At 49.2% G+C, this 18,449-nt stretch overlaps 1 long non-coding RNA gene across 1 annotated transcript; it reads left to right on the forward strand.

The window, feature by feature from the left end:
* The first annotated feature begins 8,950 nt into the window (after positions 1-8,950).
* Positions 8,951-18,238, forward strand: LOC140683748 (uncharacterized). The gene is made up of 2 exons (XR_012055141.1): positions 8,951-9,060; positions 11,280-18,238. It is a non-coding gene; the product is annotated as an uncharacterized lncRNA (long non-coding RNA).
* The last annotated feature ends 211 nt before the right edge of the window (positions 18,239-18,449 follow it).

The following is an 18,449-nucleotide window of genomic DNA, read 5'->3' on the forward strand; positions in this document are numbered from 1 at the left end:
GTGATGTAATGTTTTGTAACTTTAAGCTGTTTATGCAAATCAATTTACAATTTTTTGAAGATTTTTGGAAGATGATTGAAATATGTAGTTGTTGACATCCTACCTGGTAATTTAGGACTGTTAATAAACATTAGCTCATATCTCAGTGAATCTAGAAGAAATAATAACATACTAGAAGCCTTGTGTTTGTTTTTAGTGGAAATAAGACAGAAGTAATTATGCTAGAATAAATTATACCTTTTTTAATTACAGTATTTAGTATTCAAAGGGATGCAAATAGCTGATATGTCAGATTGTATCTGTAAACTAATCATCCCTTTTAAGATGAAGCTGAGAGGAAGTAGTTAAAATTAAAATACTTTAAAAGACCAAAAGAAATGTTGGGTTTGTAATGGCTGTTATTCAACCACCTATTAAAACTGAATAAACATGTGGTAAAGTTATTTGAGAATCTCCAAGCTTGCATAACCCCCCTGAAATCTAGTGCAGATTGAGCTATCAGTTTGTGGTCACTCTACATTATGAGCTGTGGGAAAACACATATATAGGGGTATGTGAAAGCTTGGCTAGCCTAAAATCTGGAGTTCCCTGAACTCTCTGGGTATGATCACATATCCCTCTTATTTATCAGTAATTATTTTTCTATTTTTCACATGGAAGAAAGAAACAGTGAAGGAAATTTTCAAATATAGTTTCTAGTACTTCTTGGGAAGCTGGCATGCTAGAAAAAAATAATTTAGAGGGTACCTGACATTCTTTAGACTTAAGACTGTTTCATTAGGCACTCCTTGAATTTTGTCACTGGTTGTGGAATTGTGTTATTATATGTTTTACCACATTTGTATTATGTATAAGTTCATTCCATGTACCCCCCCGCGCTCTGTAACGACCCCCCGGGTTTTCCCATCTCTCCCCGTGGTTTGTTTTCCCGAGAAAGTGCAAAGTCACTGTGTTTACACCTCAGACGCTTGTCAGTCACTCGGCATCCCGTCCCGGGACGCTGAGGGGTAGGCAGACGACCTGGGACCCTCCACCTGGCCGCTCCCCATTGGATGTACCCCTGCACCCCACTACCCTCAGACCCCCCGTGGCGTTACCCCATTGGCTGCCCCAGTGTCCCCCTGTTCTGTACTTAATCTGCGGGTGGGGAACGCCCGGGGCTTTTCTCTCGGCTGGCCCCTGTGTGCCACTGCTGCCCCGCCGCTGCTGCTGCCGCTTTTCCCCTGACCAGCACCCGCGTGAGCCTGCTGCCGCCCCGCCGCCACCGCTCCGTCCGTGTAGCCAGCCGCCGCTCCGCCGCCGCCCTGCGCGGCTTCCTCTCCTGGCTCTCAGCCAGCTCCGGAGCGCGCCGCCCCGCCCCGCTCGGCCAAGCGGCACAAACAAACTCTGGTGCGGCAGACCGCAGCCCCTTCGGTTTTTGCTTTCCCAGTCAGGCTGCAATAAACCGGAATTCTGCCCCCGGGAGAAAAGTCTCTCTCCTTTTATTTGCCGTGGGACTCGCCGCTTGCTCTCAGACCCACGCAGCCCCAGCCGACGCCCACGAGGGCTCACCGGGAAAGACGGAAACTGCCCGTGCTCCCCTCCCCCCACGGAGCTAGCTGGGACAAAAGGGGGGAAAGAGAGCACACTGCAGTTGTGGCACCCAACGTGTTGCTTGGGAGCTCCAGGCACACGGACTGAGGACCACCAAGCCCCGGGAGGCTGGTGGATTTAACCTCGCAGACGTTACAACACCCTGAGAAGCCGCGGCTCCATTTTAGCGAGCCAGGGCTTCCAGAGGGGTTGGACCGGCAGCTTTGGCTTGCACCACCAGAGTTCGGTCCACCCACGGCGAAAACTTCGCAGCTGGACTTTCCGTTTCCCCTTTGGACATTGCTGGACCCGCGATAAGTTACCAGGGTACCCCAGGGCTGGGCACGCCTTGCTCCTTTTGGGGTGGGTTTCTCTTTCTCCTACAAGAGGGCAATAAGATCCCACATTTTGTCCTCCCGTGGCAGGGAGTGTGTAGGACAGGCTGCCTAGCGTTCCGAAAGAGGTCTTTTTTTTCTCTGTTGTTATTTTACCAGCCGCAAAGTTCGCGACACGCTTTAAAATCGACAGAATGGGTGCAAAACTGTCAGTGCCGCAGGAGAGAATTTATGTTCAAATCCTAGGAATTTTAGTTGGGGGAGGAAAAAGATGTAAGAAGTCAGACGTGAAGTGTTTTGCCCAGTGGCTTCTGCAGTCCTTCCAGGACATATTTCAGGCAAATTTATACCAAATTCAATTCTGGGACCGAGTTGAAAGAGAAATCATTCAAAAAGAGGACCTGTCCCTCTCGATTTTCATCCATCTGGCAATCCAAATGAGAAATATTGTCAAAAATAACTGCGAAGGGAAGCCAGAGCTACCCCAGGGCGAACGCTGCCCCCCAAACCCCCTTTCCTACCCCTCTCTCCCTAGCCAGAGGATTCTCAGACAGGCACCCCGGCAAAACCAGCTGCAGGCAGATTCTGGCCTCTTTGTCAACCCCCGGGTTCCATCGCAGGGCAATGCTGGCATCGCCCTGCACTCTTCCCATCCCCAAAGTCCCTCTCTTTGTACAGCCCTGCCCCATAGTAGTAAAGTTGTAAGTTTTAAGACCCCAAATCCCTCTCCACAACCTTCCCCGGACCTTTCCCAAAATGATTCCCTTCCCTGCCCCAGCACACAAGATGGAGGGGACCGCATGGCATCCCCCTCCCCCTCCCTCTGTGCTTTGTCTCCCAACAACCCCTTTCGCCCTACAGCCAACCCCTCCCACTCCCGAGACTTCTCCACCCACGCCTCCTCTCCACCCCCTTCTGGCACCTCCCCTAATGAATCATTCACCAGTCCTCCCTCCAACCCCACCCCTACGGGTGATGTAACACCAGCCACACCCCCTAGCCCTGGTCCTGCCTCCGCCCTCGGTTCCCACGACCCACCCTCTGGTTCCCACACCTCGGTTCCCGAGGGGGGGGGAGGGAGGAAGCTGCGACCTGCAAACCCTGCTCACCTTTTCTGCTACGCCAGTCACCTACACACCGCGGCAGAGGGGCAGACCCCTCGCACAGTGGGCCCCAATACCACAGGCGGTAATTAGGGCTGTCTGCAAAACCCAAAAGGAGTTTGGCCTGGAAAGTGAATACTTTCGGGGGCTTTTAAAAGCCACACTATCCTCCAACGAGTACGTCCCTGCTGACATGCGCGCTCTGTTTTCGTGCTTGATTACTCAAGCTGAGTTTTTGGTATGGGAGTCTGCATGGAGGCAGGAAGTACGAGATGCATTACCCCACCTTTGGGCTAATGCCGAGACCTCCTCTGACACCGATGGGGGCTGTTATTTCTATGGTTTTCCCCCCCTCCACGCAGCCCCCCAAATGAATCTGACTAGCTCAGAGATATGGGGCTGTGAGGGGAGGAAATAGCAGGAGAGGGAAAAGTATTCAGAAGAGGCTCCTTACCCAGGGTGTTGGAACAGCTCTCTTTATTCTGTGGTGTCCATGGAGAGCGGGGCAAAAGAGGAAGAGCAGGAAGTTTCAGGGGTCTATATAGGTTTTGGACAGGGTGGGCTCTCCTGGCTCCCCGCCAACCCCATTGGGGCAGGGGGGAGGATTCAGGGGTTATCTTGATCAGAGCCACAGAGGCCCTAGGAAAGGGGGGACAAAAGGGTGTCCAGGAGCTCACCGTAACACCTCCCCCTTATTTGTTAAACAAGGTTACAGGAATTCACTGGGCTCAATTCAACCCCGAGTATGGGTTTCCCACCACCCCATGTTGGTGGCGTAGTCAGGCCTCCTCAGGTTAGCCAACTCTATGTGGTTGACCTCTGAGGTAGAAGGTATGAAGCCCTTGATAGCTTTGAAAATCAAGTGACGCAGGATCCCGAACGCTAGGGTTACAAAGAACAGAATAACAAAGACTAACAAAACTGATCTAACTACAGATGTCCACCACCCCGTGAATCCCCATCCCTTGAACATTCTCTTCAGCATTTGCTGGATGACAACTCGCATGGGGTTCATCACAGGGTTGAGTGGGAGGTAGGTTTTCTCTAAAAGGGAAGAACAAACATTTTAAGAACATGTTAAAGCTTCTGTTACTTCCGGAAGGAATTCCTGCCTAGGAACTTTCTTCTTCTCCCATCCGGCGGCGTCTTCTCTTTGAAGCATCAGATACTTGCTTCTTGTCCCCTTCTGCTTGACCTGGATTCTTGGGGACAAAAGGTTTCACCCACTTCTGGGGAATCCACCGAGGGCCTGAGGGAGTAGCTACACACGCATAGCCACGACCCCAGGTCACAAGTTCATAGGGACCCTTGGTTTCCCAAGTTTCTGGATCCCTAATCAAGACCGGTGGCTGCTGAGACAATTTAAACTGCTTGCCACTGTTAAAGTGACGTACAACAGGTGGACTCATGTTTTCGAATGAACAATTCAGAAAGTTGATAGTAAACATAGCTTTACAGAGCTTCTCTCGTGGAGACATCCATGGAGCTGAGCTGTTTTGTTTTTTCAACACCTGCTTGAGCGTCTGGTGTGCACGCTCGACTACAGCTTGACCTGTGGGGGAGTGGGCAATGCCAGTCTTATGTTCCACTCCCCACTGCTGGAGAAATTCCAGGAACTCCTTGGATACATACGCTGGGCCATTATCTGTTTTGATCGTTTTTGGCACCCCCAATACTGAAAATGCTTGTACTAGGTGTTGTTTGACATGTGCAGCCTTTTGTCCTATATGGGCAGAGGCATACACTGCACCTGAGAATGTGTCCACGCTTACATGAACGCATTCAAGGCGACCAAAACTCTGAATGTGTGTGATGTCTGTCTGCCATACCTCACAGCTGCTAAGGCCTCTGGGGTTTACCCCCATGCCTACGGATGGCACCGCCTGGAGCTGGCAATTAGGACAGTTGGTCACAATGGCTCGGGCCTGACTCCGTGTTAGCTGGAACTGCCGAATCAAACCTGGCACGTTCTGGTGGTAATGTTCGTGACTCAGCTTTGCCTGCTGGAAAACATCAGGGAGACTTGCCTTTTCAACTGGTGCAGCGAAGGAGTCTGCTTTTCGGTTCCCCTCTGCAATCTCACCTGGCAAATCAGTGTGTGACCTCACATGCATCACAAAGAATGGATGTTCTCGGTGCGAGATTAAATAAATTAGCCTTGAGAGTAACCTGAAGAGATGTTCATTTTCTATTTCTCTGAGCACAGCCTGCTCCGCCCTGGACACTATACCTGCCACATAGGCAGAGTCTGTCACCAAGTTGAACGGCTCGGAAAACCTCTCAAAAGCTCTCACCACTGCAGCCAGTTCAGCCACCTGGGGGGATCCCTCCACAAGCTCAACATCAGCTTCCCAATGCTGAGTCTGTGGATTTCTCCAAGTCATCACCGACTTGTGGGAAGCCCCAGAGGCATCAGTGAACACTGTGAGAGCCTTGAGCGCCCTCCGGCTCCTTTTCTCTTGAGGAATCAGGTGGAATTCCTCATTGAACAACTTGTGAGACGGGGCATGGACTGATATTTGTCCTCTATAGCTGTCCAGAGATAGCTGGAGACTGGCACTGCTCTGGAGCAAATGCTCAAACATCCCTTTTGTCAGTCTCTCAGGAGAGTTCCTTCCCTCCTCAGAAAGCCTGACTGGAAGGTGAATACATGCAAAGTCACACCCTGCTAATTCACACAACCTCACCCTGGCCTTCTGAATCAGCTTTGCTATCAGCTCTTGTGGCCTAGTGATGGTTTTGGATCTTTGGAACGATAGGAAAACCCATTCTATGATTAAGAGTGGGTCCTTCTGCCCCTTGATCCATTGGAAAATCAATCCATGCAGGTGTGGGAGCTTTCCTAGAACAATGAACTGGAAAGGCAGATTTGGGTCACACCTGTGTGCCTGCCTTTCTGACAAGGCCTTCTGTACCTTTTCGACTGCTGTCTTTGCCTCTGGAGTCAGTTCCCTGGGGGAGGTCAGCTCCCTCTCCCCCTTCAATAAATTGAAAAGGGGTTCCAGATCTTCATTCGTGAGGTCTAGCCAGGGCCTTACCCAATTTAAAGACCCACACAGCGAGTGGAGGTCTGCTAGTGTTCTGGGGTTGCAATTTATCTCCAATTTCTGTGGGACAATAGTCCTTGCAGAAATTTCCAGGCCCAGGTATCTCCAAGGTGGCATTCTTTGAACTTTGTCTTCCTGCAATTTGAATCCAGCAGAGGTTAAAACTTTAACCACTAGGTCAAGTGTATATTGGAGTATAGAGTCATTGGGAGCACACACAAGTACGTCATCCATATAGTGTAGGATGATGGCATCCTTTCTCTCTGCACGTACTGGAGACAGTAGTGCTGCTACATACTGTTGGCATATGAAAGGGCTGGATTTTAGACCTTGGGGCAAAATTTTCCAGTGGTAGCGTTTCATCGGGGCTTCTCTATTGATCGTGGGAACAGAGAATGCAAACCTCGGGGCATCTTCAGGGTGCAATGGAATTTGGAAGAAACAGTCCTTTATATCTAACACAGCCAATTTCCAGTCCTGGGGAAGCATAGCTGGACTCGGCATCCCCGGTTGGAGAGGTCCCATGTCCCCTACAATTTTGTTTATCTCTCTGAGATCATGGAGCAATCTCCATTTGTCCTTCCCAGGCTTCTTTATTACAAAGACTGAGAAATTCCAAGGGCTGTCTGTTTCTTGCAGGTGTCCTTGAGCTACCTGCTCCTCCACAAGTTTTTCAAGCGCCTCGAGTTTTTCTCTACTCAAAGGCCACTGTGCTACCCACTTTGGGGTGTTATCCAACCACTTTAACTTGTGGGCATGGCGCTCCACAGTGGCTACTCCCGAAAATCCTGGGGTGTCTTAGGAATGATTAATTGGACTCCCCACTGGGACATGGTGTCTCTTCCCCACAGAGGAGCCTTATAGTCTGCCACAAACGGGCGAACACTTGCTGATTTCCCATCAGGTCCCTCAATTTGCACTACATTTTTAGAAATTTTTGCCAATGTAGTTCCTCCTATACCCTGAAGTTTGCCTGCCACAGGTTGCAATTCCCAGTGTGATGGCCACATGGTTTTGGGTATCACTGTGATGTCTGCACCTGTGTCCAGAACACCTTCCACCTGAAGGTGCTCTGACCCATGTGCTAGGTTGCATGCCATGGAGGGTTTATCCTCTCTTACTACTTCCGCCCAGTAGACTTCTGGAGGTTTTCCTTCTACTGTGATTTCTACTGGGATGGAAATGGCTTGTGCCAGAAGTTGCCCCTTTTCTAGATAGAATGGAGGGTGCAAGCAACGTGCCAACAGCATAAGGCTGGATATTTTTCCCTTAGTAGTCATGGGAACTATTTCAATCTCAGGAGGTGTGTATGCTGTGTCCCCAATAACAAAATACTCACTGTCCAGTTCCATATCGTACGCCTGCAGGTCCTGAGGGCTTTTTGATAGGTCCACAACAATGACTTTCCAATCAGTGTTTCTGAAATGAAATCCTTTGGCAGTCACTAGACGTGGCCGGCCTAGTGGCTGCCAAACCTTGTTAGTAATACATTTCACATTTTTATTTTTCTCTCTCCCCCCATCATAGTATCCACCCTCCCCCTTATTTGTTAAGAGAGAGGCATTGTCACATTTGTGTCCCACTATATTTATATCTTTGCGCATAGCGGTGGGCACGCACTGTGCATTTAGTTTTTTTGTTTGTTGATCTGTCTGTGGTTCTGGTTCTGAGGACAGTTCCTGGCAAAGTGTCCTGGTTTCTTGCAACGCAGGCAGATGATTTGCTACAGCTCTTGTGATGATCTGGGTGGCTTCCTGGGGTTTGATGTAGCAGTGGCAACAGGCTGTAAGTCTGCTGGTGCTCTATGACTGACAGGATTATCAAGCAGCTCTGCTCTCTTAGCGCAGGCCTCGATCATCTGGCCAAGAGTAGGTGCTGGATCAAGAGGAAGGCTGAGAAGAATCCTACGACAGGTCTCATTGGCATTCCTCTGGGCCATTTCTTTAATCAACTCTGTTTGCACACTGGTGTGTTGCACCTGTTTCTCAACTTGGCTTCTCAGACGATCCACAAACTGCAAAAAACTCTCAGAAGGAAACTGTTTGATATTAATATAGCTGCATTCAACCTCAGTGCCTGGTAATTGATACAGCGTCTTTTCTGCAGCAGTACAGATTTTTTCTAAAACCGATCTAGATAACAGTCTGGTTTGTTTTTCTGGACATTGTATGTCTCCTGTCCCACACAAATGGTGTATTGTAAGGGGCTGGCCATCCGTGTTGGTGGCATCACTGGGTGTACGCTGTATGTCTTGCAAAACTGTTTCCAAAGCCAATTTCCACTTATTTTCCCATATCTCATATTCAGAGGATGTTAGTAAACATTTAAACAAATCAGTTATATCTTTTGGCACCATTTCATTTGAATTGAATGTTGCCCTCATCAGACCCTTAAAAATCTCACTCGATCTCCCAAATTCTCTCTGAACTTTACAGATTTCTGTTTTGTCCCTGTATGGGAGAGGTTGGTATGTTCTTGTACCATTTCTTCTCCCTAAATAAACCACTGGAGCTTGAGATGGTATAGATTCCTCGATAGGGGCAGGCTTATGTCCCCCCCGCACCCCCCCCGCCCCGGTGAGGGGCAGCTCGCCCCCCTCCTCTCGGGCTGTCTGCTCCGCGGTGGAGACTCGGGCCCCGCCCCGGCTCTGAGCCGCTGGGCTGCCGTGCCGTGTCCCCGCCCTGCTGTGAGCCGCTGGGCTCAGAGGAGTGCAGGGGCCGGCCCCGCCCCTGTTCCCGGGGGTACACGGGGGCTGGCACTGATAAGGAGTTGCTATGGGAGATAAGCAGGCGTCGGAGGAGGGGAGGGAGGAGGGGGTGGGGGCGGAGGGGGTGGCGGAGGGCGGGGGAAGCAAAGGAATGCGAGTGGGAGGGGGAGTGGGGGGTGGAGCGGCCGGCGCTGGTGAAAGCACATGGCGGCCGCCATTATCCGGCCGCGTATGCTCCACAGATGCCGCGCTGCTCTTTAAGACAAACTTCGGGCTGTATTTCTCAGAAAAACAAGGTGTCAGTGGGGAATAAGGGGTGGGTGAGGGGGTTTTCAGGGCTGGGGTATTGAGGAGGTGGGCAGGAAGGGGAAAAGGGAGTGTTAGAACTGTGTTTCTGCATTTGCATGCTTTTTTCTGCTTCTAAAATCTTTTTCCATGCTTGTAAAAATATCGGAATAAATCGAGAAACTTTATGTTCACCATTTTCGACTTTTAAAGTTAATATCGGTCCAATTTGATTCCAAAAAGCAAGCGAATTCAGGTCTTGCACAGTAAAATTTGGTATTTCTGTCTTTAGCCAGTACACAAAACGCAGGAGAAGCTTGTTAGGGAATGATACATCGTTTAAGTTATTGCTAAGATGTGTTAGTATACTCTTCTGTTCCAGTGAAACGTTAGTACCCATGATTTTAAATTGTTTCACTGGTCTAGTCTCCACCAGAGCTAATAACACAGCATGAATGATTCGAATTTCCCTCCGTGGAAAACCCGAGCGGAGGGGGCACAGGGGGAGGGGCGGTCGTCTCGCAGCTGTCGGGGCGGCTTCAGCCCGCTCCTCCCGTGCCTATTCCCCCTGGAACGTGGATATGCACAGTCCACCAGTTCCCGCTCACTTGCAGTGGGGCCCTGGCTCACCGTCCCGCAAGCAGCCCCCCCCAGTCACTTATGGTAACCTCTCCCAGCCAGGCGCGGTCCCGGGTGCCGCGTCGGAGAACGTACCAAGCCTGTGACTGCGGGATTCGTCTGTGAAACCCTCTCTGGGGGTTCCCTCTCCAGTCGGCTCTTCCTGGGGTACTCAGGCAGAGGTCCCCGACTGTCCCCCGTGACTCAAAGCTTTTAAAGGCAGCTAGAGTACTAGGGCAGTTGACTGTCCCAAAAGCTTTTGACTTCCACCAAAATAGGGAGTCCAGCTTCTTCGTGGGCTCAGAGCAGCACACGTTGGGGCGCCAACTGTTATTTCTATGGTTTTCCCCCCCTCCACGCAGCCCCCCGAATGAATCTGACTAGCTCAGAGATATGGGGCTGTGAGGGGAGGAAATAGCAGGAGAAGGAAAAGTATTCAGAAGAGGCTCCTTACCCAGGGTGTTGGAACAGCTCTCTTTATTCTGTGGTGTCCATGGAGAGCGGGGCAAAAGAGGAAGAGCAGGAAGTTTCAGGGGTCTATATAGGTTTTGGACAGGGTGGGCTCTCCTGGCTCCCTGCCAACCCCATTGGGGCAGGGGGGAGGATTCAGGGGTTATCTTGATCAGAGCCACAGAGGCCCTAGGAAAGGGGGGACAAAAGGGTGTCCAGGAGCTCACCGTAACAGGGGGCAAGTTGTACATTGATCATCTGTGCGGGATGGGGGATTGGGACGTAGCGACAACGCAAGCTTAAAAGATCCCAAGAGGGGCACTGTCAGCAAGTGCCAAGGCGGCAGAAAAAGCATTCTTTAGGTTAAGACCCAGTGGTCCTGTAGTTAACTGTTTCTCTCTCAAGCAGGAGACACAGGAATCTTTTGTTAGTTTCATAGACAGGTTGTACAGGGCAGCTGAAGCACAGGTTCCAGAGGAGGGATTGAGGCAAGGCATGGTGAAGCAAATTGCCCTGCAGAACGCCAATGAAGCCTGCCGACAGGCAATTCTGAGCCTCCCCCTCGACCCAGAGCCAACACTCCAAGACATGCTGGACGTGTGTGCTTGAAAGGTCACCTTGCCATCAAAGGACCCTCAGGGGACGCCCCGAACGCCATCCAGGAGTGTCTCCTTCACCGAAGCCCACACGCCATCTGCAACCCCAGCTCCTGCACGCCGCTTCACAAGGCCACCCCCCAAAGGTTACCACCCAGGAAAGCCCTGCAACCTCTGCAATAAGAAAGGACACTGGGCATCTCATTGCCCCCTCAAAGAGGACTTCTTACATTTTAAAAACCAACAGCGAGGGCAAGGTGCCTCCAACCCAGGGGGACAATCAAAAAACTAATTTCCCAGCGCAGTCCCTCCCTGCGTGAGGACACAAATTTGGTGGGAAACATAACATCAGGGGGCAGGAGAGACAACACATTAGCATACCCACCTGAAGACAAGAACTCTAATACCAGACATAACATTACTGGATTGGACAATAGGGGAACTAGAGCTGGTGAAACAGCCTGCGTGGGGGGAGTCAGGAATTTAATCTCGCAGGCATGGCTTGGTCGGGACCCCGACCATCCCAGGCACATCCTTAAAACCCAGTCCAACTTCTCTCCATACAGGTTGGCCCTAACCGAACCCCTACTGCTCAGGGACAGCAATTGGCACTTTGTCACAGTTGACACACAGGACCCAGGGACCTGGAGGAGACTCCACAGTAAGTACATCGTCCTTGGGGACACAAAATACATGCCACTCGACATCACTATCACACCCAATTTAACATCTGCAAACCCTAAACATCTGGTGCTGTGGCTGCACTGTGCTCACCCGCCAGTCTACCTTCCCAAAGGGCAAATCATTGCCCAGGCCATACCTGTATCTGGGGCCCCCGTCTACCCAGAAGACCTATGGATGAAAACTGCAGAGAAAATCTACGAGGTGTGTCAGGCCCAGGTAATTGGGAAGGAAAGACCCAAAATCGCATGTTACATGTGGAACGGTGGTGAGCACAAGTGGCTTAACGGCCTCTTGGACACAGGGGCAGATGTCACGGTCATTCCCTCACGGGATTGGCCGTCGTGTTGGGAGTTGCAGGATGTGGCTGGACAAATTCAAGGTGTTGGAGGGGCACAATTGGCAAAACAATCAAAAAACATCATCAAATTTGAGGGGCCAAACAGACAAACAGCTTACCTGCGTCCGTTTGTTCTAGATTACACAGAGCTCCTGTGGGGAAGGGACCTGATGGCCCAGTGGGGGGTCACATTGATCATTCCTACCTCCCAGGTTTTTCGGGCAGCGGTCACTGAGGAGCGTCCTACCCAAAAATTAAATTGGCTTTCTGATGTTCCGATCTGGGTAGAGCAGTGGCCGCTCAATAAACAAAAATTAAAAGTGCTCCAAAAGCTCGTGGCAGAGCAACTTGCCAAGGGACATATCCAAGAAACAACATCTCCTTGGAATTTCCCCGTCTTTGTCCTGAAAAAACCAGGCAATGACGAATGGCGGCTGCTCCACGACCTCTGTGCCATCAACAATGTGATTGAAAATATGGGTCCACTCCAAACAGGGAGTTTGGAGTTTGCCGTCCCCCACAATGTTACCAAAAGATTGGGAATTGGCTGTAATTGACATTAAAAATTGCTTCTTTCATATCCCCCTGCACCCTGAAGACGCGCCACGTTTTGCCTTCTCGGTTCCGTCCGTCAACCGAGAAGCCCCAATGGAGCGCTACCATTGGCGAGTGTTGCCACAGGGCCTCAAATGCTCACCCACCATCTGCCAGCGGTACGTAGCTTTATTGCTGACCCCGGTCCGTACAGCCACCGAGGGCGTGATCATCCAGCACTATATGGATGACATATTGATTTGTGCTCCCAATGACGATCTCCTTACACACGCGCTTAACGTGACAACCGATGCGTTGGTTGCTGCAGGGTTCGAGCTGTGAGAGGACAGGATTCAAAAGGTGCCACCCTGGAAGTACCTGGGTTTGGAAATTAACAAGTGGACTATTACTCCGCAGAAATTGGCCATCAAAAACATAATTCGGACCCTAGCAAACGTCCAGCAGCTGTGCAGTTCTTTGAACTGGGTGAGGTCATGGTTAGGTATTACAAACAGAGACCTAGCCCCTCTTTTCGATTTATTGAAAGGGGGGGAGGAGCCGAATTCTCCCAGGGAACTCACCCCAGAGGCCCAGGCAGCTTTGATTAAGGTCCAGGAGACAAAGTCTGCCAGACAGGCCCACCGGTACGATCCGGACCTGCCCTTTAAATTCATCATATTGGGCAGGCTGCCGCACCTCCATGGTGTGATATTTCAATGGACAGACACCCCAAGGAAGGGCAAGGGCCAAGACCGAAGGGACCCACTCTCCATCACAGAATGGGTCTTCCTAAGTCACCATCGGTCCAAGAGAATGACAAGGCCACAGGAGTTAGTAGCAGAACTGATCCGCAAAGCAAGAGCGCGGATCCGAGAGTTAGCTGGATGTGACTTCTAATGCATTCACATTCCCATCAAATTGGAATCAGGCCAATTCACCAAGGCCATGCTAAAACACCTGTTACAGGAAAATGAATCCCTTCAGTTCTCTCTAGACAGCTACACAGGCAAAATTTCAGTTTTGAGACCAGCCCACAAAATTTTCGAATCAGAAATTCAATTCGCATTGTCCATCAAATGACTTCAGAGCAAAAAGCCACTCAAAGCTTTAACAGTTTTTACAGACGCGTCTGGGAGTTCTCACAAGTCTGTGATAACTTGGAAAGACCCCCAGACGCAGCAGTGGGAGACAGATATTGTTGAGGTGGAAGGTTCCCCTCAAATAGCTGAGTTGGCTGCTGTCGTTAGAGCCTTTGAGCGATTCTCTGAACCTTTTAATTTGGTAACCGATTTGGCGTGTGTAGCTGGTGTAGTTTCTAGAGCGCAGGATGCTGTCCTGCAGGGTGTGTCCAACGAAGCCCTGCACAAGTTGCTCTCAAAACTGATTAAGCTAGTCTCCCACCGAGAGCAACCCTTTTACGTGATGCATATCAGGTCACATACCAACTTGCCAGGGTTTTTGGCCGAGGGCAATCGGCGTGCCGATTCTCTCGCTGCCGCCCTGGCTCAAGTAGCACCGCTCCCAGATAAGTTCCAGCAAGCTAAGATCAGCCACCAATTTTACCACCAGAATGTGCCCGGGCTGGTCCGGCAATTCCACCTCACCCGTGACCAGGCCAGAGCCATCGTGGCCACCTGCCCGTCCTGTAAGTCGCTCCCCCTACCATCGGTGAGCTCAGGGGCTAACCCTAGGGGTCTGAAGTCCTGCGAAGTGTGACAGATGGATGTTACTCACATCCATTCCTTTGGGAGGATGAAGTACGTCCATGTCTCTGTAGACACTTTCTCTGGGGCAGTCTTTGCTTCTGCCCACGCAGGGGAGAAGGGCAAAGACATTGAAAAGCATTTAATACAGGCCTTCGCTATGCTGGGCGTCCCAAAATTGATAAAAACAGACAATGCCCCTGGGTACACATCCAAGGGATTTGCCAGCTTCTTGCAGCAATGGGGAATAGAGCATAAAACTGGCATCGCATATTCCCCGACAGGTCAAGCCGTGGTGGAGCGGACTCATCAGAGTCTTAAACGCATGCTAAAACAACAAACACCAACTATGAAAGTTGAGTCCCCCCAAATTTGACTCGCGCGTGCCCTCTTCACACTGAATTTCTTAAACTGTTCTTTTGAAAACCTCAACCCGCCAATCACTAGGCACTTTGGCAACCACGAGCAGAGCAAGGTCCGGGAAAAACCGCCAGTGCTCATCAAAATTCCGGAGACTTGGCAGCTGGAAGGGCCCCACGAGTTAGTCACCTGGGGACGGGGATACGCCTGCGTGTCCACGCCCTCAGGCCTGAGATGGGTCCCGTCCAAATTTGTCCGGCCATATGTCCCCAAACACCAGACTGACAAGAAAAAAGATCCTCAGGTGAGGCATGCAGCCCTCCACAGACGGAGAAAGTCTCCTCCTTTCCTTTTCGATTCAACACTTTCTCTCTCAGAGTCTTCCCTTTCACCATCCAGTTCCCTAGACTCACTCTTCCCTTTTGATTTAGACCTCCCCTCTCTAGAATGCTGATTAATGTTCCAGTTGTTTTTCAGATGTAAGCTTCATCCCTCTTGCAAGTGACTGGCTAAGGTCGCTTTGAAGGATGAAGTCTCATGGGTTCAATCCAATCCACTTCAGAAACGGGACTTATGTTGCTGTTAACACTCATTGTTCTTATTATAAGTTTTAGTAGTGTTAAAAGGTTTAAAGGCCATCAACTCCATCGTGCACATCGACCACGCCGTCTTCACTGCCCCATCAGAGCTGACACCGCTCGGCGCAAACAGCCAGAAAAGAACCAAGCAGAAAACCCAGAGGACATCGGGTTCAACGATGGGGGACAGGACTGTAAATCTCCCATTTAAGTTATTTTCCGTTCTTTTCTTTTTGAAAAACAGAAGAGGGAGATGTGGAATTGTGTTATTATATGTTTTACCACATTTGTATTATGTATAAGTTCGTTCCATGTACCCCCCCCACGCTCTGTAACGACCCCCCGGGTCTTCCCATCTCTCCCCGTGGTTTGTTTTCCCGAGAAAGTGCAAAGTCACTGTGTTTACACCTCAGACGCCTGTCAGTCACTCGGCATCCCGTCCCGGGACGCTGAGGGGTAGGCAGATGACCTGGGACCCTCCACCTGGCCGCTCCCCATTGGATGTACCCCTGCACCCCACTGCCCTCAGACCCCCCGTGGCGTTACCCCATTGGCTGCCCCAGTGTCCCCCTGTTCTGTACTTAATCTGCAGTTGGGGAACGCCCGGGGCTTTTCTCTCGGCTGGCCCCTGCGTTCCGCCGCCGCCCTGCCGCTGCCGCTTTTCCCCTGACCGGCACCCGCATGCGCCTGCTGCCGCCCCGCCGCCACCGCTCCGTCCGTGTAGCCCGCTGCTGCTCCGCCGCCGCCCTGCGCGGCTTCCTCTCCTGGCTCTCAGCCAGCTCCGGAGCGCGCCGCCCCGCCCCGCTCGGCCAAGCGGCACAAACAAACTCTGGCGTGGCAGACCGCAGCCCCTTCGGTTTTTGCTTTCCCAGTCAGGCTGCAATAAACCGGAATTCTGCCCCCGGGAGAAAAGTCTCTCTCCTTTTATTTGCCATGGGACTCGCCGCTTGCTCTCAGACCCACGCAGCCCCGGCCAACGCCCACGAGGGCTCATCGGGAAAGACGGAAACTGCCCGTGCTCCCCTCCCCCCACGGAGCTAGCTGGGACAAAAGGGGGGAAAGAGAGCACACCGCAACTGGTATTTGAAAGTGTTTTGAAATTTTCCTTGTATCAGAGACTAGTATTTGGTCTACCTAGAAATCTCAAATATTTGTCCCACTTGAACCCAGGGTCGGGGTTTCTGGACTGACATCCTAGCCTTTGCTGCTCCAGTGCAGTAATGAAGGTTAGTAGAGGTGTTATAGCATCTGCATAAATGTGTTTTATTCCTGTGGTGATTCCTTTGTCTTCTGTACTGGATTACATGGCTCAACTAACATTTCCCTGTGATGGCACTGCCACTGATCTAAAAAGCTGGAGTAGAATGTAAGATCTTAGGGTTCAAGATGTAATGAATAATTCACCTTTTCTGGCTTTTGTGTGGTAAACAGCCTGGATTTATCCTTGGAAGAAGTGAACAAGAATGTTCTAACTTAAGGAGAATTATGCTTGCTTGAACTGGGCCTGAATTTATCCCAGTTCTTCTGTATGGGTGAATTGTTACAGTGCCCACAAATGCAAAAGGCACTGACTAGTTTAAATGTAGCCAAGGCAATAATCTGGTAAAAAAATATTGATCATTCCTTGTTGTTCCTTGAAAGATCTTTAGTTGTTTCTATTTCTTCCGTCTTTGTCACGCTTTTCTTTTGCTGTTCATTCTTATTCTATTAACTTTGTGACTATATGAAAATAATTTTAGAGGCTAAAAAAAATTTATTCAAATGGATCTTGTGTCAATAAAATGCAGGTAGTAGTGTTTCTGATTAGATTTTTGCTTTATTAGCTAATTCTTAAGTCCACAGCAATCGTCTCTTGGTTGCTAACTAGTTGCTAAGAAGAATAGATTGCCTTCAGAGAACGTTCTGGGAAATGGTCCAGTTCCTTGCTTGCCTATTTTAATCTCAAGTTTCCTGTTAGAATTATGCTGTGTTATAGAGTAACAAGTCAGACAAAAAACCCGCTTTGTTGGTTGGAAGAGACAACTGAACACACATGCTCTCTGGAGAATAATATCAAATAATATGCTCAGTGCTTTGTACCTCACTAGTTCTTCATTGTGTGAACATGTGAATTTCTGTTTTCCTCACTAAAAGAAAGCAGGATAATAGTGTTGTACTATGCTGGATGTTGTGTGATGATTTGTTAATCAGACTACTGGATTTGATAAAGGGAAGCTTGATGAGCCTCTTATAGGCTAAACAAATAAAATGGAAATTTAAAGTTATTGATTTGGTATATTTTGATTATGGCATAGCAGAAGTTGACTAGATACCAGATAAAATAATGTTTTCACTAATTTCTTTTAGGAGAAGTGAGAATAGCAACTCTGATTAAGCCAAGCAGCACCAGAGACCAAAATGCATTTTATTTGAATGCATCTGGCCCTACTACAAAACACATGTGGCACTAGCTATAGCCCATTAGCTCAGGTAAAATATAATGTTGTGTACTCTGGCCTGGGCTGTGCCTGGCTGCCTATTTGTGTCTAAACTGGGAAGGGAAGAAAACCAGACCTATTCCCTCCCAGTACAACTGGCACAACCAGACTTTATAATGAACTGCAGATGTAATATTTTGTTTATTTCAGGATTGCAAAGGCTGCCCAAGAATAGGGGGCAAGATCAGATGGTAGAAAGCAAGAGGGCTGATTGAGTTAGGAGAAAGGGAAGAAACAACCAAGCACTTTGGAGTAAGGCTTTGCTCATTTATCATGATGTTATTGTGAGTGATTTTGTATGTAAAAACTATTCTTGGTATCAGTATTTTGCTTTGGAAATTGATGAATCTGAGGTAAAACTGGAAAAATGGTGCAGTCAAAACATCTTTCTGGAATGAGGGTGAATCAGTAGCACTTGCTCTCTCAGAACCCCTGATCTGCCCAATCCAGCCATGAAGATATCTAGTGGGGCAGTAACTGCTGAACTAACAGAGTTTATGCTCAATTATTAGGAAGTTATTAGGAATAGTAGAATGCAATTATTTTCTTTTTCTTTTTTTGTGATACTTGGACTTAAAGGAATATTTGCTGTATATTTATTTCTTCTTGGTTCCAGACTTGGAGCCTATGCTTTGATGCCACCTCTGAAGTGCTCTGGTTCCATGCAGCTGCAGAAGTTTCTGATAAACTGTGGTGTATCCCTTTTTCATCCCTTTAAGAAGGACTTGCATCAATAAGACTTTGTCTGTGTGCTAGGCTTTAGACTGTGAATCTGTATGGTTATTATATGAAAGCATAGATATTGCCATTGTATTTTAAACTAATTTTTCTCAACAATCTCTGCTTCACACATGTACTTTTGTCGAGTTTATTATTCTGCATATTGCATAATTTCACAAGTTCTCCTGCCATCAAAAATTCTCCATAAATACGTGAAGGTAAAGCATTTACTTTGAGGTCAGAATTTTCTCTTGCTGTTTTAAAATGATTTTTATTCCTGTGAGAACTTTCACAACTTGCTTTATTTTGATCTACTAGTAAAGTAAAAATACCATAATAACGG

This window comes from Taeniopygia guttata, chromosome 3, assembly GCF_048771995.1.
Source record: "Taeniopygia guttata chromosome 3, bTaeGut7.mat, whole genome shotgun sequence".
Taxonomy (NCBI): Eukaryota; Metazoa; Chordata; class Aves; order Passeriformes; family Estrildidae; genus Taeniopygia; species Taeniopygia guttata.